The sequence below is a fragment of the Panthera leo genome, chromosome B1, assembly GCF_018350215.1.
Source record: "Panthera leo isolate Ple1 chromosome B1, P.leo_Ple1_pat1.1, whole genome shotgun sequence".
NCBI classification, from domain to species: domain Eukaryota; kingdom Metazoa; phylum Chordata; class Mammalia; order Carnivora; family Felidae; genus Panthera; species Panthera leo.
In genome coordinates this window covers 143019495-143046108 of record NC_056682.1, presented here as the reverse complement: position 1 = coordinate 143046108, position 26614 = coordinate 143019495, and the positions used below count along the sequence as shown (strand labels likewise).

The 26614-nt window shown below is 40.2% G+C and overlaps 1 protein-coding gene and 1 long non-coding RNA gene across 14 annotated transcripts in view; one reads left to right on the top strand and one right to left on the bottom strand.

Annotated features, from left to right (window-relative positions):
- CCDC158 (coiled-coil domain containing 158) overlaps window positions 1-8560 on the bottom strand; it is a 102160-nt gene extending 93600 nt beyond the window's left edge. For 3 of the 11 annotated variants that reach the window (XM_042936150.1, XM_042936153.1, XM_042936154.1), the window contains exons 1-3: window positions 7729-7849; window positions 4466-4526; window positions 2566-2608 (exon numbers count right to left, since the gene is read on the bottom strand). The gene's annotated coding sequence lies outside the window, so the exon portion shown is untranslated. Of the gene's footprint in view, window positions 1-2565; window positions 2609-4103; window positions 4253-4465; window positions 4527-7728; window positions 7852-8405 lie in introns of those variants that run through there. The other 8 variants (XM_042936146.1, XM_042936155.1, XM_042936143.1 and 5 more) reach the window with 8 other exon arrangements.
- Window positions 80-24659, top strand: LOC122218131. Of its 3 annotated transcripts, XR_006201883.1 has the most exons (5): window positions 80-322; window positions 1319-1489; window positions 3548-3650; window positions 21252-21386; window positions 24503-24659. It is a non-coding gene; the product is annotated as an uncharacterized LOC122218131 (long non-coding RNA). The 3 variants fall into 3 exon arrangements; XR_006201884.1 differs by lacking the exon at window positions 1319-1489; XR_006201885.1 differs by lacking the exons at window positions 1319-1489; window positions 3548-3650.
- The last annotated feature ends 1955 nt before the right edge of the window (window positions 24660-26614 follow it).

Genomic DNA, 26614 nt, shown 5'->3' with positions numbered 1-26614 from the left:
TAACAAATGGAATCTTAGTCCAGATTGCTAGGCAATTCGAATGTTCTGAATAGGAGAGATTGGTACGTGGGGAAGGAATGATTGCTGTATAACTTATATACTAAAATGATGCACTTGGGGATTCTTCAGGATGATGAAAGACACTAAGGAAATTCAAATTACTCAGTAATGTTATGATTATAAATTACAGATTGATCAAAGACAGAAAGGAATGAGTAGGACAGAGAGAATTATAGCCCAGTGTCGGGAAGTCACACACCGCTCCACTCTTCTAGACACCAAAGGTTTTGGTATCAAGCAGGAAACAGAACCTACGAGTAAGGTAAGCAGAACTGAAACTAAAAGTTGGAGAACACATAAGAAAGGAGAAGGTTTGACTTTAGAAACTATTCTGATATAAAAACCAAGTTCCCTGATTCTGGGTAGGGTGATGAATGTCATAAACTCATTAATTCAGTCTCCCCTGATGGGCAGCAGGCCTTCGAAGAGTGTCAGTCCTTCCGAGGGAAACTTTTTCTTAAGAGAATAAACAGCTTAAAAAAGAAAAGAAAATTGGGGTGCCTGGGTGGCTCAGGCAGTTGAGCGTCCAACTTCAGCTCAGGTCATGATCTCACGGTTTGTGAGTTTGAGCCCCGAGTCAGGCTCTGTGCTGATAGCTTGGAGCCTGGAGCCTGCTTCAGATTCTGTGTCTCCCTCTCTCTCTGCCCCTCCCCCGCTTGTGCGCGCGCGCGCGCGCTCTCTCTCTCTCTCTCTCTCTCTCTCAAAAATGAATAAATGTAAAAAGAAAAAAAAAAGAAAATTAATAGTTTAAAGAAGACAGCATAGGTTTATTAAACAAGGATTTTTAAACAAACATTTATTTGTAAAGATATTTAGTACACCCATTCGCCAATGCCGCTAGTTAAAGAAATCTGTCTTTAAAAAAGTATTTGTAAAAAAAAAAAAAAAAAGGTATTTGTAATTCACATTTTCACAATTTTAGATTGACCATATCCTCAGTTCGGTGAAATCATTCAGTGTTTCTCTATTTTCACAACACTAAGAATTGAAACATTATTCCTATTTTCAGGCATAAAGCTTATTCAATTATTAAGGATTTCTGGGAAAATAAAGGGTTTTTTTTTGCCACAATAAGACAGAAAGTTGTTAAAATGCTACATTTTGTTGATTTGGGGATCATAACACGACCTTACATGTTACAAACAATTCTGGCGGATTTAAAATTATGAATAGGTTCACACTGAAAGGAGCCTTAAATTTCTGACAAGTAATAGCTAGGTAAAGATTCCACTCTGGTTATTTGATTGGAATGCTGCAGAAAAGGCCTGAGACACCACAGACCACAAAAAGAAGACTTTTGAAGGACTCCTAGATTTATCAACCAATGACTCAAGCCCCTGGGAGGCCGAACCATCCTACTTTCCACAGAAGCCTGAGACTGGGGATTTTATAAAGCTGGTCCATACTCTCGAAGAATGAGTGTGTGCAGGTATGTTTTCCTTGGGAAATTCTAAGGCACCCCACAACTGATCCAAATACAACACACCTAGGCTGGTGCCATCTCTGAAATGCAACAAGAACAGTTACTGTTGACCACAACTTCACTGCCTGATTTCCTGTTAACTGCTTATTGACTTCACATTGCTCTTAATGTCTGTTTTCTCAATCACGTTCTTTCTCTCTAGATGTTGTTCCCTACTAGGTTTCAAATCCTATCTCTGTGATCTACTGGCTTTGTGACTGTGAGAACAGTATTTAGCCTCTTTAAGACTATAAGAAGAAGATAGAGAGTATATATCTCAAAAGAAAACTCATGTGCAGTGTTAACCATATAGTACTTGCCTCGATCTGTTTGCTATATACCATATGTATATAGTATCACTGCACAACAGGATAGTAAAACATGAACAAAAACACGGTCTTTGCAATTTAGGCAGTGTATACTCACTTTCTGATAATAAATGTGTATCTTTCTATTCATCTAGAAAGAAGATATAAGTTTCATACAGGTCCACTAACAGAAAGTAAAGTGTATTTATATTGCATTGAGTAAACCCAGGGACTATTATAATCTAATACAGAATGAAGCTATTTAAGATATCCTTCGCTAGTACATAATACCGTCTTGTAAAAAGGCAATATGAAAGAAGCATAGGATTTAGAATCAGGAACTTAATACTGTCACTGGTTACCTGTGAGGGCATGGGCAAATCTTTTCATATCCTTGAGCCTCAATTTCCACCATTACTAAATGAGAAGTAATGCAAACTATTCTTAAGCAGAGGAAGGCTTTCTGTAAATCTTCAGAGCCCCAACTATACACCCTCCTCTCTGCCCCAGAGACATCTTTATGGAATGCAATGGCTCTACTGAGCAGAGTTTGAAAACCACAAAGAGAAAGCCTTTGCAGCTTTATTATCTTGGATATTCCAGCCCAGGCATTCATCAAGCTCAAGGCCTCAGGCTCTAAAATAAGTTAGATACAGACACAGATACAATAAATTAGCATATCGGTCATATATGTTCACAATTCTTAAATATAAATGAAAGTAAAACAAGAGATACCTTAATATCTGGATATTCTTATTTTCACTTATCCTATTAACACCTGAAAAGAGGAAAATATTTTAAAATCTGTATATTAATATATAACCATACTTCATTATCTAAATTCATTATTTTTGAAAAGTTCAATTCACCAGTTCATTTTCATCAGCTAAGATCCTGACAACAACTAACACACACACATATAACAACCACCACCACCACAAAAAACTTTAAATTCCTTTTCCTTTGGGCTTGTCTTGTATATAAAAGCATGTTTGAATTAATAGTTTGTGGCACTTATCTAGGCTAGGACTGTACAACAAAACATATGCAAGTATAAGCCCCCTGTTGGTCCGATGCTAATTTTGCTCTCATCGGCATTAGCAAGATAACACAGCAAGTAAATCCCTTGCCCAGGCCTTTCCAGACTAGACCTTTCTAGGATATAGTCCAAAGTGACTTAAATAGACCACGTCTTCTGACCATTTAAATTACTTTCCAGTGGCTGTTGATGCTCTGAACCAGGCACAGCTCTTGAGCTTGGAGAGCAGATTTGCTAGGTAGAGTTTCTACCTGGTCAATCGGAAATAGGTCTATACATTTTAAGCAGCGGAGTTGAAATGACAACCAACTAGGATTTTTGGCATAGCTCAGTGAAATCTTAGTGAGCAGTTGCCACACTGGAAAAATAAGTGACAGTACTCCATGTGCAGAATTAGGACTAATGAACAGAAGTAAAGGGAGGTAGGTTCTACAGGGTGGAGATGAGCTTTCTAAAGCTGGAGCACCCTGAATGTATATGTGGAGAACTTCCTTGTGAGGTGTTCAAGCTGAGAGGGGATGAGCATTTGTTGGGATGACAACTGCCACCGGGTGTCCTCTCTTGGGCAGAGAGTTGGACTAGAAGATCTCTAAAATCTTCTCCAACTTGGACATTCTATGATTTCCTATGGAAAACATTCAGCAGACAGATGACCAAAAATATGATGACTTCTCACAGGCGATTTCAGTCAGCAGCAGAGCCAGATCGGGACAATGATCGGGACAATTCCGCTGCTGCCAGGAGGTTTCGTGCAACTTTGTTTTAAAAGTTGGGGCTCTAGGTAAATTTTAACGAATATCTTTTCCTTAGCACCTCTGCATATATGTTTACAGTCACCTTAAATTCATTTTATGCCACATCTATGTCTTCATTATTCCCACCAAATCTGCTTCCTAGGGTGTTATCTCTGTAATACCTTTTAAGTCAGCAAAGATGACTTACTTATGCGTGGTAATTAAGTCATAAAGAAGGACTGCTTGAATATGAAATTTAGTTAATTTTATGCCTACTGTGTCTTTCATGCTTTAATCAGCTCTTGCCAGACCTACTACAGAATACTTCAAAGTGATCTTTCTAGTGTCAGTTTCTTACAATCTTTAAGAATTTCCTTTAAAACCCTTTTGCTGTGACTTGCTCAAAGACTAAAGTCCAAGCTAAGACTAGCACTAAAGCCCTTTGGGATCTGGCATAACCAACCTCCCCTGACATACACTGTGCCTCAGCTGAGGTCTACCTGCCATGTCCTGAGTGTTTCCTGCTCTTTTAGCATTCTGCTTTTATTTACACTCTTCTTTTAGTTCTTCCTCTCCTTCTTAGCAAAAGCCTCCAGTGCAGTTTTAAGAGTTGTGGAAGAAGAGGTTCAATACTATATTGCTGGTTGATGCAGTCCCTACAAATCAATGTTCAATAATAAGAGAAAGAAAACTGCCCAGTGCCTCTGAAAAAAAAAAATTTGATATGAGGGACTATATTTGGAGGACATGCTCTCCTTACTCTTCCCACATCAAAAGTAATAAGCTTCAGTTAAATCATTCATGCATGCAAAGCACTCAGCACACGGCCTGACGTAGTAAGCATTCAACAAGCATTAGTTACCATTGCTGGCATTTTGATGGCTTAAAACGTACTGCTGCTATGAACAGTGCTTCTATAAATCCTAGAGATAAAACGAAGATCAAGACGAATCAAACTGCCACCCCACAGATCTTAAACTTTAATGGGGAAAGAGACACCAAAGAAACACATCAAAAATAGAATTATGGAGAGCGGTTAAGTGCAATGAAGCAAATACCACAGGTGGCAGTATACAGAGAGATGGAATGGAGGCTACTTTCGTTAGGGTGAGTCAGGGAAGGCCTTTCTGAGGAGGTTCCATTTGAGCTGAGTGTCAAAAAGGATCACTCCCAAAGAGAACTGGGTAAGTTCCTGAGAGGAAATACCACATGCAAAGGCCTTGAGATGGAAGGGGCTCAGTGTTCACCAACAGAGGCAGTGAGGCTGCGGTGTGGACAAGGGAGGGTGAGAGGCCTGCTTATGGACAGCCGACTGTGTATCATGCCCAAAGGAGAGCTTATTCCCAGTTCCTTTCCGAAATTATCTGAGAAGGTGTTGGTGAGGTTCGCAGGGGTAGAGCTCACAGGGCCTTGAAAAGGACTTTGGGGTTTTTTCTAATTGCAATGGAAAGCCACTGGAGAATTTTTATCAGAGGCATAGGATCCTCCAGAAGTCAGGTGAAAAATATACTGAGTGGAAGCCCAGGCCAGTTAGGAGGCCATTTGAATAGCCCAACAGAAGGACTAAAACCTAACTCTAAACCTGGCTGAGGCTGGGAATGGGGACTGACTGCAAGTGGGTATGAAGGATCTTTTTTGGGTGATGGACATTTTCTAAAACTGAACTGTGATACCTGCACCATTCTGTAAATTCACTAAAAAGCATTGGATTTGACACTTACAATGAGTGAATGTTATGGTATATAAATCATACCTCAGAAAAGCAGTTCAGAAAGAAAGCAGACCAGCTACCCTTTGTATGGACATTGTCCTTATGTTTTGTGGAGTAAGACTGGGGGTGCAAATTAGCTGCCTGGGTCCCAGAAGTCAATCGATTAAACACTGAACACTGTTTTTTTCCTACACCCTGTGAACTCCAAAGTATGTTAATTTCAAGATGACTACAGGTTGCTTTTATCCCGATTCTAACATCCCCACACATGGAAGCACTTCTGCATTGACTACTTTCCCCAGGCTTGGACTTCAATCTCCAGGTGTCTGCAACTATTATCATTGTTGTTGTTGCTTTAGAAAAAGAGAGCACACAAGCCCAGGAGAGAGGCAGAGGGAGAGACAGAATCCTAAACAGGCTCCACACTCAGAGCGGAGCCTGACGTGGGGCTCAGTCCCACAAGTGTGAGAACACGACCTGAGCCGAAATCAAGAGTCAGATGCTCAACCGACTGAGCCATGTGCAACTCTTACTTGATATACATACGATGAATAGCCAGTAAAGTATTAGCTGAAAACCAAGCTTAAGTCGCCTTTATTCCCTTAACTAGAGCAAATACAGTGATGTATTAATAGGAATACAAATGAAAGTCCAAAAATTGCTCTAAGTGTTAGGCTAGTTCTTTCCAATGTACCTAAGTTATTTTCACTTCTGATCAAATTCCTTAGTCAAGTATTTTCCTTGGGATTTACCGGGTTCAAGAAAATACTTCGTGGTCTCCACTACTCCATCTGGCACTGCCCCAGCTGGAGGGCTTTAAAATATTAATACAGGATTGATTCTATGTGATTTATAACAATGAACATATGTATTAGTTTCCTGTAGTTGCTGTAACAAATTACCACAATCCTGGTGGCTTAAAACAATAGCTATTTATTCTCTCATGGTTCTGGAGGCCAGAAGTCCAAAATCAGTCTCACAGTGCTGAAATCAAGGTTGTTTGCAGGGCCGCCCTCTCACCCGAGGCTCTGGGAAATAATCTATTCCTTGCCCCTTCTATTCCTTGAGCTTCTGTTGGCTGCTGGCATTACTTACTGACTTGGGGCCTCATCACTCCGCTCTCTGCCTCTGTGGTCATATTGCACTCTCCTCTTCTGTCTGTATCAAATCTCCTTCTGCCCCTCTCTTATGAGGACACTTGTGTTTGCATTTAAAGCTCACCCAGCTAATCCAGAATAATTTTCCCATTTCAAGATCTTTGACTTCATCATACATGTAAAGACCCTTTTTTTCCCCTTAGAACATTTACAGGTTCCAAGGATTAGGGCCTGATGTTTCAGGTGGCTCTTACTCAACCTGCTACACCATATAATTTGGGGTCACCTAGTGTGCGAATATGTGGTTGACAGAGGCCCCAAAGTGAGTGATCCTAACACACTGGATAACACCGACTCTTCTTTGTAACACACGATAGTAAGGGCTTTGCACATACCAAATAAATTGTCCATTTCTGCCCTCTATTTGGAGAGTACAATACCTCTATGCATAAAGACCATTTACCCACAACACAGATAACTGTGTAAAATGAAAAACAGTAAGTGTGGTATGGAGCTGGGAGGCCCAGATCTCACCCACCACTCTCCCACCCCCACCCCAATTCTTTACCCACAGAAAAACAGTCCTGCCTAGCTAGTCTCTGGGCTGTGTGGTAGGTGCTAGACCTTTCCTGAATCAGCAGCTGACAAGAGAAAGCAAGAGAGAAGCGGTTGTCAAGTCAATAACACCCTGACAAACAGCAACAGACCTCATTTCTACTTTCTCCTGACCTTAAGGTACACCAAGATGCAGGGACAAATCCTGGAACAGCCTGAGTGCAGACCTCGAACAGAGTTCTGTGGACACGGATGGACTCATTTGAGAACTCACTGTTTCTGACTGATGCCAATGACCGGGTAGGGCCAGATTCCTAATGTCACTTACAGGGAGGGCTCCAGCTGAAAAGGCCCTTACACATTTATTACAACCTCATTTTGAATGACAGGTTGGTGACTGTCCAAGGCTAGACACTCCTCTTTATTTCCATGTGTCCCCCGACTCAACCCCTGGTCCACGGGAAACGGGATAGGGACAGGACTTTGCGGTAGTGTTGGGACAAGATCCGCGGTTATTCCCCCCAGAGTGGAATATTTTGCACAGGACTCTCTGGTGCCAGAGTTACAGCCCCTGGACCCGGAGGTCTTGCGATCCCCGAAGAGCAGAAGTCCTTTCCGTTAAAAAACCAATTTATTGGGCATCTGCCACGTGCAAAACAAAGGTCTGGAAGGTTCCAGTAATGAAGATGCGCTGCTCCGGGTCCTCTGGACGCAGGACCCACCCCCTCGCCCTCTCCCCCGGGCCGCGCCCCGCCCGTGTACCTGCAACCAACACCACCTTAAGACGTTGGCCGCATCCCCGCGGGGCGCCGGCGGGCGCGGCGGCCGCACCTGCGTCTGCCGGGCGGCTACGGTGGCGGCGGGGGCGGCTCCTCCTCGTCGGCGGCGGCGCGGGTGCTCTGCCGCCCCGCCTCCGCGCCCCGCCCCTCGCGGCGCTCGGGATCTGGCCTCCGCCAGTTCCACGCGAGCCGCGCCGGCGACCGTTGGGCCCTTCGGCGTGGCGTGGGGGCGCCTCCCACTCCCGACTCCGCCCCCAGACGCCGTCGCCGGGGCAACCGAGCGCCATTTCCGCCCTCCTCCCCTCAGCTCTGAGGAAGGGGCTGTTTGCATCAAACCCTGGATTCGGGCCTCCACTTGGACTCTCTGTGACTCAAAGCTTCTCCCCTTTTCTGCAGCCCCTTAACCGGTCTCCCCGTCCTACTCTTGCTCTCCCCAGTACATGCACCCCAACACTCCAGACCGTTCTCGCAGCTGTCCCTCAAATAGTCTTCCCAAAGTCTTAACCAACCCACACAAATCCTACCTCTACTCAATCCCAATCCTGGCTTGGCCTGTCAAGCCTTCACCCTGCCTCACCTCCATCCTGCTTCAGTTTCTGACACTTTCTCCAGTCCCACCCTTAATGTCCCATTTGACTACTTCAAGTTAACAGAATTCACATTTCGCAGCTCTGCCTTTGCTTATGCTGATCCTCTGGCTGGAGGGACTTGCAATGTTCACGTGTGTTCTCAGGGAGAGTTGTTTCCTTCCCTGTGTTTCAGTTGCTCTCTGATAGAGAATTTATCGGATGAGATGATCACACACGCTAACGTTTCAGTGCTGCCCGAATTAGTGCTCAAATGGAAGGAATTCAGAAAGGGCTACGTGTGACCGATACAACCAGTGACGTTAATACTGTTAGCAGTCACATTACACACACCTACAGCAAAAAGCCTTTTATGTCTAGATTGGAAATATTAACAAATCATACATTATTTAATGTAATTATGGATTTTAATTAAATAGTACCAAACGCCACTAAAGATTGCTGTTGATCATATCTGTAATTTAAATTATTTCATTTATTGACCGGCCAAGATTTAAGATTGCCTACAGAATGAAGTGTTTTAATGGGGAGTGAAAGTATTAAGTAGAAAGGACAACAGTTTAAGTTTTGTAGCTACACAGAAAGCAATTTTTAATTATTTTCTTTTAATCTCCCCCCTCCCCCCTCATTTTGGAGAGAGAGTGTGAGTAGGGCTCTGGAGAGGGGCAAAGGAAGAGAGAGAGAGAGAGAGAGAGAGAGAGAGAGAGAGAGAGAGAGAACAAGCTTATCTATCCCATGCCCTGGGATCATGACCTAAGCAGAAATCTAGAGTGGAATGTACAACCGACTGAGCCACCCAGGCGCCCCTATTTTGTTTTAATCTTTTATTCAAAGTATGAGTGTTATTACAGCAAGAAAATATTTTAGTTACTATTAAGGGATTTCCATTGGTGTCTGATGTTTATATTTGTATGCTGGACCCTAAGAACTAGGAAAATTCCTTTTTTCTTTTCTTTTTGAAGTTTTTAATGAACATAACATGTTCATTAAAACCATATAAAACTAGGGGCGCTTGGCTGGCTCAGTCCAAGGAGCATAAGACTTGATCTCAGGGTTGTGAGTTTGAGCCTCATGTTGGGTGTAGAGATTGCTAAGAAAAATACATAAACTTAAAAAACAACCTACTTTAACCTGTATATATGCATGCAATTATGTGTGCTACATTTTCTCATACAATTCTCTGCATTTTGAAGTATCTTGCAGTTTTACTCCTCAATATTTTTTTATACTGAATCAAAAAGGGTTTCTTAGCTTTTAAAATAGAGAATTTAAAGATGAAGGGGGTCTAGATTTCCTTTAACATTCATTCAGCCATTTCACATATATTCATGAAGCATCTATCACAGGCCACATGAAGGTGCTGAAAATATAGCCATGAACCAGATAAAGTCCCCATCCTCTGGGAGTTTACATTTTTGTGGAGGAAGAAGAATAAGGCACAAAGTGACAAGTTCAAATATGTCTGACTAAGATAAGTGTTATGGAGACAGGGTGAGGAGATTAGGGAGTGTGGGGTGAGTCAACACAAAGCCTTTTTATAACAAGCCTTTTTAAAAATTATAAAGAGAAAGGAAAAGAGTTTTATTTGAGCCCAAGTTAAGACAGCTGCCTGGGATACACATAGTTCCCTGGGGAAAGAACACTTTCTTTCCCAGGTTATGCGTGTGTGGTTGTTTTGTTTTGTTTTCCTTTTTTGTTTTGTTTTTCCACATAAAGAGTTGCAAATCATCATGATGAAGGACATTCCAGAAAGTTACAGGCTTTATCTTGTGTTTTTCATATGTGCAAGGCTGTATGACTTTAATCTTGTGGGAATCAAGAAGGCTTTTTTCTTTTTCCTATCTTCATGTTTGCAGTGCTCCTTTTTGGTTACGTTTTTAATGAAGCAGATGTACAATGTGTGCTTGGGGCAGAAATAGAGCCCATCCTTTGAGGTCTTGCTTATTTTCAAGTTGATAAATGTTATAGTATAGCTTCTCTGGGAGCCTAGGGGCAGGGCCCACAAACATGAAAAGTTGAAAATTTTATTTTATTTTATTTTATTATTTTTTTTTCTTTTTTTTAATTTTTATTTTTTTCAATATATGAAATTTATTGTCAGATTGGTTTCCATACAACACCCAGTGCTCATCCCAAAAGGTGCCCTCCTCAATACCCATCACCCACCCTCCCCTCCCTCCCACCCCCATCAACTCTCAGTTTGTTCTCAGTTTTTAAGAGTCTCTTATGTTTTGGCTCCCTCCCTCTCTAACCTCTTTTGTTTTTTTTTTCCTTCCCCTCCCCCATGGTCTTCTGTTAAGTTTCTCAGGATGCACATAAGAGTGAAAACATATGGTATCTGTCTTTCTCTGTATGACTTATTTCACTTATCATAACACTCTCCAGTTCCATCCACGTTGCTACAAAGGCCATTTCATTCTTTCTCATTGCCAAGTAGTATTCCATTGTGTATATGGAGCATACTTTCTTTATCCATTCATCAGTTGATGGACATTTAGGCTCTTTCCATAATTTGGCTATTGCTGAGAGTGCTGCTATAAACATTGGGGTACAAGTGCCCCTATGCATCAGCACTCCTGTATCCCTTGGGTAAATTCCTAGCAGTGCTATTGCTGGGTCATAGGGTAGATCTATTTTTAATTTTTTGAGGAACCTCCACACTGTTTTCCAGAGTGGCTGCACCAATTTGCATTCCCACCAACAGTGCAAGAGGGTTCCCGTTTCTCCACATCCTCTCCAGCATCTATAATCTCCTGATTTGTTCATTTTGGCCACTCTGACTGGCGTGAGGTAATATCTGAGTGTGGTTTTGATTTGTATTTCCCTGATGAGGAGCAATGTTGAGCATCTTTTCATGTGCCTGTTGGCCATCCGGATGTCTTCTTTAGAGAAGTGTCTATTCATGTTTTCTGGCCATTTCTTCACTGGGTTATTTGTTTTTCGGGTGTGGAGTTTGGTAAGCTCTTTATAGATTTTGGATACTAGCCCTTTGTCTGATATGTCATTTGCAAATATCTTTTCCCATTCATTGGTTGCCTTTTAGTTTTGTTGGTTGTTTCCTTTGCTGTGCAGAAGCTTTTTAACTTCATAAGGTCCCAGTAGTTCATTTTTGCTTTTAATTCCCTTGCCTTTGGGGATGTGTCAAGTAAGAGATTGCTATGGCTGAGGTCAGAGAGGTCTTTTCCTGCTTTCTCCTCTAGGGTTTTGATGGTTTCCTGTCTCACATTCAGGTCCTTTATCCATTTTGAGTTTATTTTTGTGAACGGTGTGAGAAAGTGGTCTAGTTTCAATCTTCTGCATGTTGCTGTCCAGTTCTCCCAGCACCATTTGTTAAAGAGACTGTCTTTTTTCCATTGGATGTTCTTTCCTGCTTTGTCAAAGATGAGTTGGCCATATGTTTGTGGGTCTAGTTCTGGGGTTTCTATTCTATTCCATTGGTCTATGTGTCTGTTTTTGTGCAAATACCATGCTGTCTTGATGATGACACCTTTGTAGTAGAGGCTAAAGTCTGGGATTGTGATGCCTCCTGCTTTGGTCTTCTTCAAAATTACTTTGGTTATTCGGGGCCTTTTGTGGTTCCATACGAATTTTAGGATTGCTTGTTCTAGTTTCGAGAAGAATGCTGGTGCAATTTTGATTGGGATTGCATTGAATGTGTAGATAGCTTTGGGTAGTATTGACATTTTGACAATATTTATTCTTCCAATCCATGAGCATGGAATGTTTTTCCATTTCTTTATATCTTCTTCAATTGCCTTCATAAGCTTTCTATAGTTTTCAGCATACAGATCTTTTACATCTTTGGTTAGATTTATCCCTAGGTATTTTATGCTTCTTGGTGCAATTGTGAATGGGTTCAGTTTCTTTATTTGTCTTTCTGTTGCTTCATTCTTAGTGTATAAGAATGCAACTGATTTCTGTACATTGATTTTGTATCCTGCAACTTTGCTGAATTCATGTATCAGTTCTAGCAGACTTTTGGTGGAGTCTATCAGATTTTCCATGTATAATATCATGTCATCTGCAAAAAGTGAAAGCTTGACTTCATCTTTGCCAATTTTGATGCCTTTGATTTCCTTTTGTTGTCTGATTGCTGATGCTAGAACTTCCAACACTATGTTAAACAACAGCGGTGAGAGTGGACATCCCTGTCATGTTCCTGATCTCAGGGAAAAAGCTCTCAGTTTTTCCCCAGTGAGGATGATATTAGCTGTGGGCTTTTCATAAATGGCTTTTATGATGTTTAAGTATGTTCCTTCTATCCCGACTTTCTCAAGGGTTTTTATTAAGAAAGGGTGCTGAATTTTGTCAAATGCCTTTTCTGCATCACTTGACAGGATCATATGGTTCTTATCTTTTCTTTTATTAATGTGATGTATCACGTTGATTGATTTGCGAATTTTGAACCAGCCCTGCATCCCAGGAATGAATCCCACTTGATCATGGTGAATAATTCTTTTTTACATGCTGTTGAATTCGATTTGCTAGTATCTTATTGAGAATTTTTGCATCCATATTTATCAGGGATATTGGCCTGTAGTTCTCTTTTTTTACTGGGTCTCTGTCTGGTTTAGGAATCAAAGTAATACTGGCTTCATAGAACGAGTCTGGAAGTTTTCCTTCCCTTTCTATTTTTCGGAATAGCTTGAGAAGGATAGGTATTATCTCTGCTTTAAACGTCTGGTAGAACTCCCCTGGGAAGCCATCTGGTCCTGGACTCTTATTTGTTGGGAGATTTTTGATAACTGATTCAATTTCTTCACTGGTTATGGGTCTGTTCAAACTTTCTATTTCCTCCTGATTGAGTTTTGGAAGCGTGTGGGTGTTTAGGAATTTGTCCATTTCTTCCAGGTTGTCCAGTTTGTTGGCATATAATTTTTCTTAGTATTCCCTGATAATTGCTTGTATGTCTGAGGGATTGGTTGTAATCATTCCATTTTCATTCATGATTTTATCTATTTGGGTCATCTCCCTTTTCTTTTTGAGAAGCCTGGCTAGAGGTTTATCAATGTTGTTTATTTTTTCAAGAAACCAACTCTTGGTTTCGTTGATCTGCTCTACAGTTTTTTTAGATTCTATATTGTTTATTTCTGGTCTGATCTTTATTATTTCTCCTCTTCTGCTGGGTTTAGGCTGTCTTTGCTGTTCTGCTTCTCTTTCCTTTAGGTGTACTGTTAGATTTTGTATTTGGGATTTTTCTTGTTTCTTGAGATAGGCCTGGATTGCAATGTATTTTCCTCTCAGGACTGCCTTCGCTGCATCCCAAAGCGTTTGGATTGTTGTATTTTCATTTTCGTTTGTTTCCATATATTTTTAATTTCGTCTCTAATTGCCTGGTTGACCCACTCATTCTTTACTAGAGTGTTCTTTAACCTCCATGCTTTTGGAGGTTTTCCAGACTTTTTCCTGTGGTTGATTTCAAGCTTCATAGCATTGTGGTCTGAAAGTATGCATGTTATGATTTCAATTCTTGTAAACTTATGAAGGGCTGTTTTGTGACCCAGTATGTGATCTATCTTGGAGAATGTTCCATGTGCACTCGAGAAGAAAGTATATTCTGTTGCTTTGGGATGCAGAGTCCTAAATATATCTGTCAAGTCCATCTGATCCAATGTATCATTCAGGGCCCTTGTTTCTTTATTGACCGTGTGTCTAGATGATCTATCCATTTCTGTAAGTGGAGTGTTAAAGTCCCCTGCAATTACCACATTCTTATCAATAAGGTTGCTTATATTTATGAGTAATTGTTTTATATATTTGGGGGCTCCGGTATTCGGCGCATAGACATTTATAATTGTTAGCTCTTCCTGATGGATAGACCCTGTAATTATTATAGAATGCCCTTCTTCATCTCTTGTTACAGCCTTTAATTTAAAGTCTAGTTTGTCTGATATAAGTATGGCTACTCCAGCTTTCTTTTGACTTCCAGTAGCATGATAAATAGTTCTCCATCCCCTCACTCTCAATCTGAAGGTGTCCTCAGGTCTAAAATGAATCTCATGTAGACAGCAAATAGATGGGTCTTGTTTTTTTATCCATTCTGATACTCTATGTCTTTTGGTTGGTGCATTTAATCCATTTACATTCAGTGTTATTATAGAAAGATACGGGTTTAGAGTCATTGTGATGTCTGTATGTTTTATGCTTGTAGCAATGTCTCTGGTACTTTGTCTCACAGGATCCCCCTTAGGATCTCTTGTAGGGCTGGTTTAGTGGTGACGAATTCCTTCGGTTTTTGTTTGTTTGGGAAGACCTTTATCTTCTATTCTAAATGACAGACTTTCTGGATAAAGGATTCTCTGCTGCATATTTTTTCTGTTCATCACATTGACGATCTCCTGCCATTCCTTTCTGGCCTGCCAAGTTTCAGTAGAGAGATCAGTCACGAGTCTTATAGGTCTCCCTTTATATGTGAGGGCACGTTTATCCCTTGCTGCTTTCAGAATTTTCTCTTTATCCTTGTATTTTGCCAGTTTCATTATGATATGTCGTGCAGATCCATTCAAGTTACATCTGAAGGGAGTTCTCTGTGCCTCTTGGATTTCAATGCCTTTTTCCTTCCCCAGTTCAGGGAAGTTCTCAGATATTATTTCTTCAAGTACCCCTTCAGCACCTTTCCCTCTCTCTTCCTCCTCTGGAATACCAATTATGTGTAGATTATTTCTCTTTAGTGCATCACTTAGTTCTCTAATTTTCCCCTCATACTCCTGGATTTTTTAATCTCTCTTTTTCTCAGCTTCCTCTTTCTCCATAATTTTATCTTCTAGTTCACCTATTCTCTCCTCTGCCTCTTCAGTCTGAGCCGTGGTCGTTTCCATTTTATTTTGCAGCTCATTTATAGAATTTTTTAGCTCCTCCTGACTATTCCTTAGTCCCTTGATCTCTGTAGCAACAGATTCTCTGCTGTCCTCTATACTGTTTTCAAGCCCAGCAATTAATTTTATGACTATTATTCTAAATTCACTTTCTGTTATATTGTTTAAATTGTTTTCGATCAGTTCATTAGCTGTTGTTATTTCCTGGAGATTCTTTTGAGGGGAATTCTTCCGTTTGGTCATTTTGGATAGTCCCTGGAGTGGTGTGGACCTGCAGGGCACTTCCCCTGTGCTGTCTTGAATAACTGGAGTTGGTGGGCGGGGCCGCAGTCAGACCTGAGGTCTGCCCCCAGCCCACTGCTGGGGCCACAGTCAGACTGGTGTGTACCTTCTCTTCCCCTCTCCTAGGGGCAGGATTCACCGTGGGGTGGTGTGGCCCGTCTGGGCTACTTGCACACTGCCAGGCTTGTGGTGCTGGGGATCTGGTGTATTAGCTGGGGTGGATAGGCAAGGTGCATGGGGGCGGGAGGGGCAGGCTCAGCTTACTTCTCCTTCGGCGATCCACTTCGGGAGGGCCCCTGTGGCAGTGGGAGGGAGTCAGACCTGCTGCCGGAGGCATGGATCCACAGAAGCACAGCGTTGGGTGTTTGCGAGGTGCAAGCAAATTCCCTGGCAGGAACTGTTTCCCTTTGGGATTTTGGCTGGGGGATGGGTGAGGGAGATGGCGCTGGCTAGCGCCTTTGTTCCCCGCCAAACTGAGCTCTGTCGTCCGGGGGCTCAGCAACCCTCCCTCCCTTTGTCCTCCAGCCCTCCCGCTCTCCAAGCAGAGCTGTTAACTTATAACCTTCCAGATGTTAAGTCCCGCTTGCTGTCGGAACACATTCCCTCCGCCCCCCCCCCTCCCCCCCACCTTTGCAAGCCAGACTCAGGGCCTCTGCTTTGCTGGCGGGCTGCCCCTCCACCACGGCTCCCTCCCACCAGTCCATGGAGTGCGCACCGCCTCTCTGCCCTTCCTACCCTCTTCCGTGGGCCTCTCGTCTGTGCTTGGCTCCGGAGACTCCGTTCTGCTAGTCTTCTGGTGGTTTTCTGGGTTATTTAGGCAGGTGTGAGTGGAATCTAAGTGACCAGCAGGACGCGGTGAGCCCAGCGTCCTCCTACGCCGCCATCTTCCCTAGAATCCCCCGAAAATTTTATTTTATCAAGTGCTATTTCATACTGTGCACGGAGAAGGCCTCATTGATAAAGTGACATAGAGCAGAGACCTATAGGACCACAGGGAGGAGCCATATGTATACTATAGGGAGTGTCCCAGGCACATGCTCGGTGTATTTGAGAATCAACCAGTGAGGCCTGAGTAGAGTGGGCCATAAGGAGAAGGTTGAGTTCCAGTCATATAGGGCCTAAGTCTCCAAGAGCTCTTTAGTAAGAGTCTATACATGGACCCAGAGTTATTTGTCTCCCTTCATTGATTTCCTACTCTGGACCAGACCCTGTGCTGGGCACTGGGATGGGAGTGAGAGATATATAGAAGCTTCAGTTTTTGCCTTCAAGGAGCCAGTATCCTTCTTATTATTGTCAATCCAAATGGCTGCTGGCCTTTATGAGGTGCAGTTAAGAAGGGTGGGTTATTCAAGAATGATTCAGGAATAAGGAGCTCAGATCTGGTCTGAGCTTTGATACTAACTATATAACCTTGGGCAAGCCATTTAACAGTTTAGAGCATTAGTATTTCATCTGCCAAATGATAGATGAAGAAATTATTGCAAGAGATTTTTCTAACTAAAAATTTTTTTATATATTTTTATTTTTTAATTAATTTTATTATTTTTTAAATTTACATCCAAATTAGCATATAGTGCAACAATGATTTCAGGAGTAGATTCCTTAATGCCCCTTACCCATTTAGCACATTCCCCCTCCCCCAACCCCTCCAGTAACCCTCTGTTTGTTTTTGTTCTCCATATTTAAGAGTCTCTTATGTTTTGTCCCCCTCCCTGTTTTTATATTATTTTTCTTTCCCTTCCTTTATGTTCGTCTGTTTTGTCTCTAAAAGTCCTCATACGAGTGAAATCATATGATACTTGTCTTTCTCTGACTGACTAATTTCACTTAGCATAATACCCTCCAGTTCCATTCATATAGTTGCAAATGGCAAGATTTCATTCTTTTTGATTGCCGAGTAATACTCCATTGTATATATACATATATATACCACATCTTCTTTATCCATTCAACCATTGATGGGCATTTGGGCTCTTTCCATACTTTGGCTATTGTTGATAGTGCTGCTATAAACATGGGGGTGCATGTGTCCCTTCGAAACAGCACACCTGTATCTCGTGGGTAAATACCTAGTAGTGCAATTGCTGGGTCGTAGGTGGTTCTATTTTTAGTTTTTTGAGGAACCTCCACACTCTTTTCCAGAGTGGCTGCACCAGCTCGAATTCCCACCAACAATGCAAAAGAGATCCTCTTTCTCTGCATCCTCACCAACATCTGTTGTTGACTAAGTTGTTAATGTTAGCCATTCTGACAGGTGTAAGGTGGTATCTCATTGTGGTTTTGATTTATATTTCCCTCATGATGAGTGATGTTGAGCATCTTCTCATGTGTCGGTTGGCCATCTGGGTGTCTTCTTTGGAGAAGTGTCTATTCATGCCTTTGCCCATTTCTTCACTGGATGATTTGCTTTTTGAGTGTTGAGTTTGATAACTTCTTTATAGATTTTGGATACTAACCCTTTATCTGCTATGTCATTTGCAAATATCTTCTCCCATTCTGTCAGTTGCCTTTTAGTTTTGTTGATTGTTTCCTTTGCTGTGCAGAAGCTTTTTATTTTGATGAGGTCCCAGTAGTTCATTTTTGCTTTTGTTTCCCTTGCCTCTGGAGACGTGTTGAGTAAGAAGTTGCTGCGGGCAAGATCAAAGAGGTTTTTGCCTGCTTTCTCCTCGAGAATTTTGATGGCTTCCTGTCTTACATTGAGGTCTTTCATCCATTTTGAGTTTATTTTTGTGTATGGTGTAAGAAAGTGGTCCAGGTTCATTCTTCTGCATGTCACTGTCCAGTTTTCCCAGCACCACTTGCTGAAGAAACTGTCTTTATTCCACTGGATCTTCTTTCCTGCTTTGTCAAAGATTAGTTGGCCATACATTTGTGGGTCCATTTCTGGGTTCTTTATTCTGTTCCATTGATCTGAGTGTCTGTTCTTGTGCCAGTACCATACTGTCTTGATGATTACAGCTTTGTAGTATAGCTTGAAGTCCGGGATTGTGATGCCTCCTGCTTTGGTTTTCTTTTTCAAGATTGTTTTGGCTATTTGGGGTCTTTTCTGGTTCCATACAAATTTTAGGATTATTTGTTCTAGATCTGTGGAGAATGCTGGTGTTATTTTGATAGGGATTGCATTGAATATGTAGATTGCTCTGGGTAGTATCGACATTTTAACAATATTTGTTTTTCCTATCCAGAAGCATGGAATCTTTTTCCATTTTTTTGTGTCCTCTTCAATTTCTTTCATAAGCTTTCTATAGTTTTCAGTGTATAGATTTTTCACCTCTTTGGTTAGATTTATTCCTAGGTATTTTATGGTTTTTGGTGCAACTGCAAATGGGATCGATTCTTTGATTTCTCTTTCTGTTGCTTCATTGTTGGTGTATAGGAATGCAACCGATTTCTGTGCATTGATTTTATATCCTGCAACTTTGCTGAATTCATGAATCAGTTCTAGGTTTTTGGTGGAATATTTAGGGTTTTCCATATAGAGTATCATGTCATCTGCAAAGAGTGAAAGTTTGAACTCCTCCTGGCTGATTTGGATGCCTTTTATTTCTTTGTGTTGTCTGATGGCAGAGGCTAAGACTTCCAATAGTATGTTGAATAACAGTGGCGAGAGTGGACTTCCCTGTCTTGTTCCTGACCTTAGGGGGAAAGCTCTCAGTTTTTCCCCATTGAGGATGATATTAGTGTTCGGTAGTTCATATATGGCTTTTATGATCTCAAGTTATGCTCCTTGTATCCCTAGTTTCGTGAGGGTTTTTATCAAGAAAGGATGCTGTATTTTGTCAAATGCTTTCTCTGCATCTATTGAGAGGGTCATATGGTTCTCGTCCTTTCTTTTATTGATGTGATGAATCACGTTAATTATTTTGTGGATATTGAACCAGCCCTGCATCCCAGGTATAAATCCCACTTGGTCGTGGTGAATAATTTTTTTAATGTATTGTTGGAGCCGGTTGGCTAATATCTTGTTGAGGATTTTTGCATCCATGTTCATCAGGGAAATTGGTCTATAGTTCTCCTTTTTAGTGGGGTATCTATCTGGTTTTGGAATCAAGGTAATGCTGGCTTCATAGAATAAGTTTGGAAGTTTTCCTTCCATTTCTAGTTTTTGGAATAGCTTCAAGAGAATAGGTGTTAACTCTTCCTTAAATGTTTGGTAGAATTCTCCTGGAAAGCCATCTGGCCCTGGATTCTTGTTTTTTGGGAGATTTTTTAATTACTAATTTGATTTCCTTACTGGCTATGGGTAACTAATTTTTTTTTTTAAAAAAGAACTATGATTCTATAAAATCAAAGAATTTTATCTTAGTATAAAAGCATTTATTAAAATTGTACCTGAAAGCACTTGATACATCATAATCATGATATATATGTAGAGTCACTTAAAATTTAATTCGTGATTTGCTTAGTTTAAAAAATGATCTTGTTTCACAAAACACTATCAGTTTTGTAAATAGGTGATAGTCAAAAATATAGCATAGATTATAAAAAAATTTTTAAGCATTGTGTTTCCTTTATGACTTTGAACTTTAAGAATTTGCCAAAGATCTTCAAAACTAAATGCAATGCTAGATCAGAGTTACAGAGTAGCCTGGATTTTTAGTGTAGATATTTTCCCTCTCTGATTAGGATGTAAGAGTTTCTATGTTAAGTCTTATCTGACGGCCTTATTTCCCCAGTGCCTGGTACAACATGGGCACATAGAAGTAACTCAATGTATAGTGGAAAGGAAATAAATGGCAAATCATCTCCAATAATTTTGGCAAGTTGATAGAGTACAAAATATTAAACGTATAGGGGCACCTGGGTGGCTCAGTCAATTAAGCATCTGACTTCGGCTCAGGTCACGATCTCATGGTTTGTGAGTTTGAGCCCCGCATTGGGCTCTGTGCTGACAGCTCAGAGCCTGAAGTCTGCTTTAGATTCTGTGTCTCCCTCTCTGTCTGCTCCTCCTCTTCTCACTCTGTCTGTCTTTCTCTCTCTCTCTCAAAAATAAATAAACATTAAAAAAATATTAAAGTGTATATAGTTAATGTTCTGACATTCTTCTCTCCACCAAGGACATAAGAAAATAAATATATTTAATAAGAAAGCTTGAGTTCATTCAGCAAATATTTATTAAACACCAACTATATACCAGGAACATCGGTGAACAAAACAGACCAAACCCTGCCTTCACAGAACTTAACATTCTAGTTGAGAGAGACCAGAAATAATTGTGCTGACCTAGTTAACATATTAGAAGGGGTTAAGTGCTGTGGAAGCAGGAAAGAAGAAGGAATGTGGGATGGGTGGAAATTTAAATAGAGCAAGGAACACCCACCTGCTTCCCAGGAACGGATGTGATTGGATTTCTAGGAACATTTCCTGGCAGGGTGGACTAAGAAGATGAGCGATTTCTAATTTGGGGTTTCTTTTGAAACTAGCTGTAAAAGAAGACTTTCATATACCATCCTAAATGCAGGGAAGTTTCTACTTCTTAGAGTTGATTGAGGTTTTTAAAATCAACCTTATTGAGGTATACTTCATGTATGATGATACTTCATGTACATTTTTAATGTACAGATTGATGACTTTTGGGAAATGTATACACTTAGTATCAAGCTCTCCAATACATGTAAAATCTTTCCATTTACCCAGAAGGTCCAGCTGTGGTTATTCTCTCTTTTAATATTAAAATGAGTTTTTAAAAAATACAAGTTTTTGAGTTCGTTTGTTCGTTTCTAAGACAATTTATTTTACAGAAGGTTGAAAAAAGGGGTAGAAGTGGGAGATAGATGTCAAATAGGAAGTAAAATAAAGGCAGATCATCTTTTCTCTTCTAGCCTGTGTTTCTGCTGTTGAGGCCAATCACCATCATTACCAGCGTCTTTGAAGCTGTCTGTTTCTTCCAAAGGAAAAGAAAAACTGTATCCTTTATTGTAACCATCCAGCGTTTCTGCTGACTATATTTTTCTTAGGTATTTTACTTTTTTTTTTTTTTAATGTTTATTTATTTTTGAGACAGAGAGAGACAGAGCATGAACGGGGGAGGGTCAGAGAGAGAGGGAGACACAGAATCGGAAACAGGCTCCAGGCTCTGAGCTGTCAGCAGAGAGCCCGACGCGGGGCTCGAATTCACGGACCGTGAGATCATGACCTGAGCCGAAGTCGGACGCTTAACCGACTGAGCCACACAGGCGCCCCTAGGTCTTTCACTTTTTACCTAAGAAATAAAATAAGGGTATGGATATATTTCTACCAGCTTTTATTTATTTATTTAAAAAATTTCTAATGTTTATTTATTCTTGAGATAGAACGTGAGCAGGAGAGGGGCAGAGAGAGAGAGAGAGAGAGGGAGACACAGAATTGGAAGCAGGCTCCAGGCTCTGAGCTGTCAGCACAGAGCCTGACGGAGGACTCGAACCTACAACCACAAGATCACGACCTCAGCTGAAGTCAGAGGCTCAACCAACTGAGCCACCCAGGCACCTCTCTACCAGCTTTTAAATAATAACCTACCTTAAGAATTCCTGTAACAGTTATAACTCTGTCAGGTGTCTATATTTACTATATCCTATCAGGTATTATTATCTGGCTTTTTATGCATCTGGCAATTTTGTGGCATCCATGTACAACCTTGCTCAGGATGGTTAAGTGATGAATACTGAACTGATTAATTATAGTATCATATTTGACATTTTTTTTTACCTTTTACAAGTATTTTTTTTTTACAAAAAACATTAGTTATTGTGATAAAATATACATAACATAAAATTTACCACTTCAGCCATGTTTAAGTGTTCAGTTCAGTGGCATTAAGTATATTCACATCGTTTTACAAACATCACCACTGTCCCTCTCCAGAACTCTTTCATTCCCCCAAACTGAACTTTGTACCCATTCAACGCCAACTCCCCATTCCCCTTTTCCCAGACCCTGGCAACCACCCTGCTACTTTTTGTAGAATTTGACCTCCTCTACGTATCTAAGACAAGTGGAGTTTTACAGTATTTGTCCTGTGACAGTCCTGTGACTGGCTTATTTCACTTAACAGTGTCCTCAAGGTCCATCCACTTGTAACGTGTGTCAGAATTGCCCCCCACTTTAAGGCTGGATAATATTCCGTTGTATGTGTAAGCCACCTTTTGTTTGCCCAGCCATCTGTTGACTGAGTCCCGGAGTTTTTAAAAAAAGTAACTTTATTGAGATATAGTTTCCATTTAATAAATTGTACCCCTTTAAAGTGTATCAATTGACATTTTGACAGATATATACACCTGTGGAATAATTGCCTCAGTTGAGACACAGGACGGTTTTGATCATTCTCAAAAGATTTAAATTGATTGTCTTTTGATAGTTTTGCGACAACTGTTAGGATAGTTGGTGAAGCAGATGCTGTAAGTTGCATACCCAACATCCATTTCCCCTTCCTCTTTTCTCAGAGCATCTGTCGTGTTGGAGCATTCAACACAATGTTTGACACCACTTCAAGGGAAGTTCTAGCTGAGGGATTCTGATTATTTTATTTTATTTTATTTTATTTTATTTTATTTTATTTTATTTTATTATTTTTATGTTATAAGAAGTTGGAATTTCTTATCCGTCAGTTAGTTTGTTTTTTGATCTCAGGAGTAGAACCCAGTGATTCATCCCTTACATATAACACCCAGCGTTCATCCCAACACGTGCTCTCCTTAATGTCCTTCACCCATTTAGCCCATCCCCCCACTCCAAACCCCTCCAACAACCCTCAGTTTGTTCTCTGTATTTAAGAGTCTCTTATGGTTTGCCTCCCTCCCTGTTTTTATATTATTTTTTCCTTCTCTTATTTTAACCTGATCTTTGGGCTTTCTTTTCTCTTCTGAGTGACTGTTTTCAGGGGAGGCTTCTTGGCATTTAGAGGTGAGGGGAGGTCTGCTGGGAAAGTGGTCCCCAGTCCTAAGGAGACACATGAAGGGATGATTCTTTTTGCCTCTGAAAGATTGCCTAAAGACTCTGAAAACTTTAAAGTAAGGTTAATTTTTGTCTATTTGGGATGATTCTGAGATGTCCTTTCTAAGAAAGAGTAAATAACCAAACCACTGATTTAATAATTTAATATCTTACGGTTACTTTAATGATTACTTAGTGAGCCAGAAGAGCCACTAGATGTCGCTCCTACTTTATTTTCGGAGATAATCTAGAGGCATTTTTAATCTTTGGAAGATTAAATGGAGAGGCATTAAAGAATCCACTCAGTTAAAAAATCATACTTAAAATCCCAGCAAAGATAAAGATAAAAGCATTAAACATTACTATGAACAATTAAAATTTTGAGAAGAATAAGTCAATTTTTCTTTAAATGATGTTAACAAATAGAGTGATGCATGATTTCCAAGTCAAAACCGTGAGTAGGCAAATGACATTTGTAAGTGTTTGGTACAGGAATGTCGGGCAAACGGGAGAGTCAATATGATTAAAATATTTTCTGCCCTGGGGCCATCTTCGCAGTAACAGAGCAATATGAACTCGGTTACCAACAGTGGAGATTTTTCATGTGGAGGCAGAAAGTGAAGTTGTGAGCTGTGTTGAATCTATTTGTCATGAAGAAAGAATTTGGTTAAAAATAGTAGTTCTGGGAGCTCCTTTCTACTCCCTAGAGGGGTTGCTGTCCTATTCATGAATGGTGGAATAAAGCCAATTCGATTTTTTAAAAAAGGAGTAATTCTAAGAAGAAGGGAAGCAGTAGAAAGACAGAAAATAAGATGCAAAGCTACATCTCTGAGACTGCACTCAGCTTCCTTAAACTGTCTCCCAAAGCAGGAAGAACCATGAAGGATTTCATTGTGTATTGCTTAGAACTCTTTCAATTGCAAGTTGCAGAACACCAACTCTAGCTGTTTAAAGGAAAAAATAAACGGATATTTATGGTCTCATACAACTAGTAGGAGTGTGATGGCTTCAGGTATGGCTGTATCTGGTTAAGGCAGCAATTCTCAAAGTGTGATGTGGGGACCTCAAGGAGTCCCTGAGACCCTTTGGGTTTCGTAAGGTCAAAATCGTTTTCATAAAAACTAAGACATTGTTTGCCTTTGTCTGCTTGTTCTTTCACAAGTGTGTAGTGGAATTTTCCAGTGACTACATGACCTGTGACATCCATCAGATAGAATGCAGAAAGATAGTTGAATCCCGCAATCTTCTACTGAACTGGCCATGAAGGAGATTTGCAACTATGTAAAACAATGTCATGCTTCTCAGTGATTTGTTTTTTGTTTGAGAAAATACAGTTATTTTCAGCAAAATGTGTTAGTCATTTTAACATATAATGGCTTTTCTATTTTAAAATGATTAATAAATATTTTAAATGTTCTTTTCTGTTTTAATTTTCTAATACAGGAAACACTGATGGATATAACACACATAAACAATTTATTTGGAGTCCTCAATAATTTTTAAGATTATTGATATTTAAGATAAAATCGTCCTGAAACCAAGAAGTGAGAGAGTTGCTGCTGGTTTAAATGAGGTCTGGTTGGACCCAGAACACCGATTTACGTTATCTTGAACTGATTTCCTAGGGGTTGTCTTTCTTCTGAGGCTTGTGACTGCAAGGATGGCCTCCAGCAACTCCAGGTTTGCTAAACCTAACAGTTTAGCAATCCCATAGGAGAGAATGCTCCTTAGCGATAGCTCTGATACAATTTCTAGTTATTACATTGGCCCAGCTTAAGTCACATGCTCATCCATATGCCAATCATTTGAGCCAAAGGGCAGTTGATGCCTGGATCATATGTCCACCCCTGGAGGCCAAGAGCAGGGTCAGCCCACCAGCACCACAGGATAGGTGGAGGAGTGGCTCCCCAGAGAGATACCAGGCAGACAAAAAGCAAATCCTTCATCAGAACGCCTGAATCTGAAGCCAAAGATTTAGAAAGAAAACTACACTGTTCTCAGAATCCTGTCCCTTCTACTGTCAGCATCTTGAGACAATAGGGCTGTTTCTCTTTCCCTTGGGAGGAGCTGGGGTCCAATTTCATTCTCTAATTAGAGTTTGGGTCCCAATTATGTGCCCTAACAAAAGTTCTTCCTATGAATTAGCAATGCTGGCCTCACAGAAAGTTGTTTTTTTTCCATAAATTATGCAAAAGACCTACCTTACACTGAGATTCCATTCCTAAGTGTCTGAAGATTTTAATTTTATGCCTGTTTATGCTGCTTCAAAGATGACTCTGGCCACATCGGTTAACCTTTTACTGGCCTCTATGTGCTTACCTCTAGAAACAAGGATACATTCTTTGACTCTGAGCGGTGGAAGATGGGGAAAAAAGTTGTCTAACTTTGATCTATCTGTTGCTATTCTACATATCTGCCAAATGAATTTTGACATTTTTTTTCAGAGTATATATCAATTTTCATTTAATATTTAGTTCCTAAATATTTTTGACAAGAATATAAAATAGAGCTTTCATCAGTCTATAAGCACCAAGTGGTATATCTTCATTGCTTACCTTTTTCCTTTTTCTTTTGCCTTTTGTTTTCAGCTTTATTACTTTTAATATTAAATGTTGATTCTATAAAATCCCACTTTTTACAAAGTGAATTAGTAGTAAGATCATAAATGCCACAGAAAATAATTTTCAGAAAAAAAATTATTCATTTACTTAGGAATTCTTTAACGACACACACACACTTTGAATAATCAAGTGAAAAGCCAATGTTTCTCCTTTTATTCTTAATTTATAGATTGAGCTGCAAAAGGAGAGAGCAATAAAAATTATATAAATTACTATTAAGAATCAGACAATATTTACATATACTTTCACTTGGTATGCTTTGTATTTCCACTAAAATATTATCATTACAGAAAAATGAGATTTTACCATTTTTGTGGTCATGGAGCCCTTCAGATGAAGTTACTGCTGAAAATCAAATAATACTTGTATGTTGTACATTGAATATCACCTGGACTTATTTGCATACTATGTCTGCTTCTCTATTATATTTTCATTAATTATAAGTACACTCAAATTAAATTGGCATCCAAACCCACAGTAATTTTTAACCTCAATTACCAACAAAACTCATATTATCACATACTTTTAAATAGAAAAAGTTTTAGCAAACATATCCCTTGGAAACAATTCTAAATTGTTCTAATAATTTAATGGCTGAACCTCTTTGTAAAATATATAGTTACCTTGCACTGTTCAAATTTTTAATCAAAAGA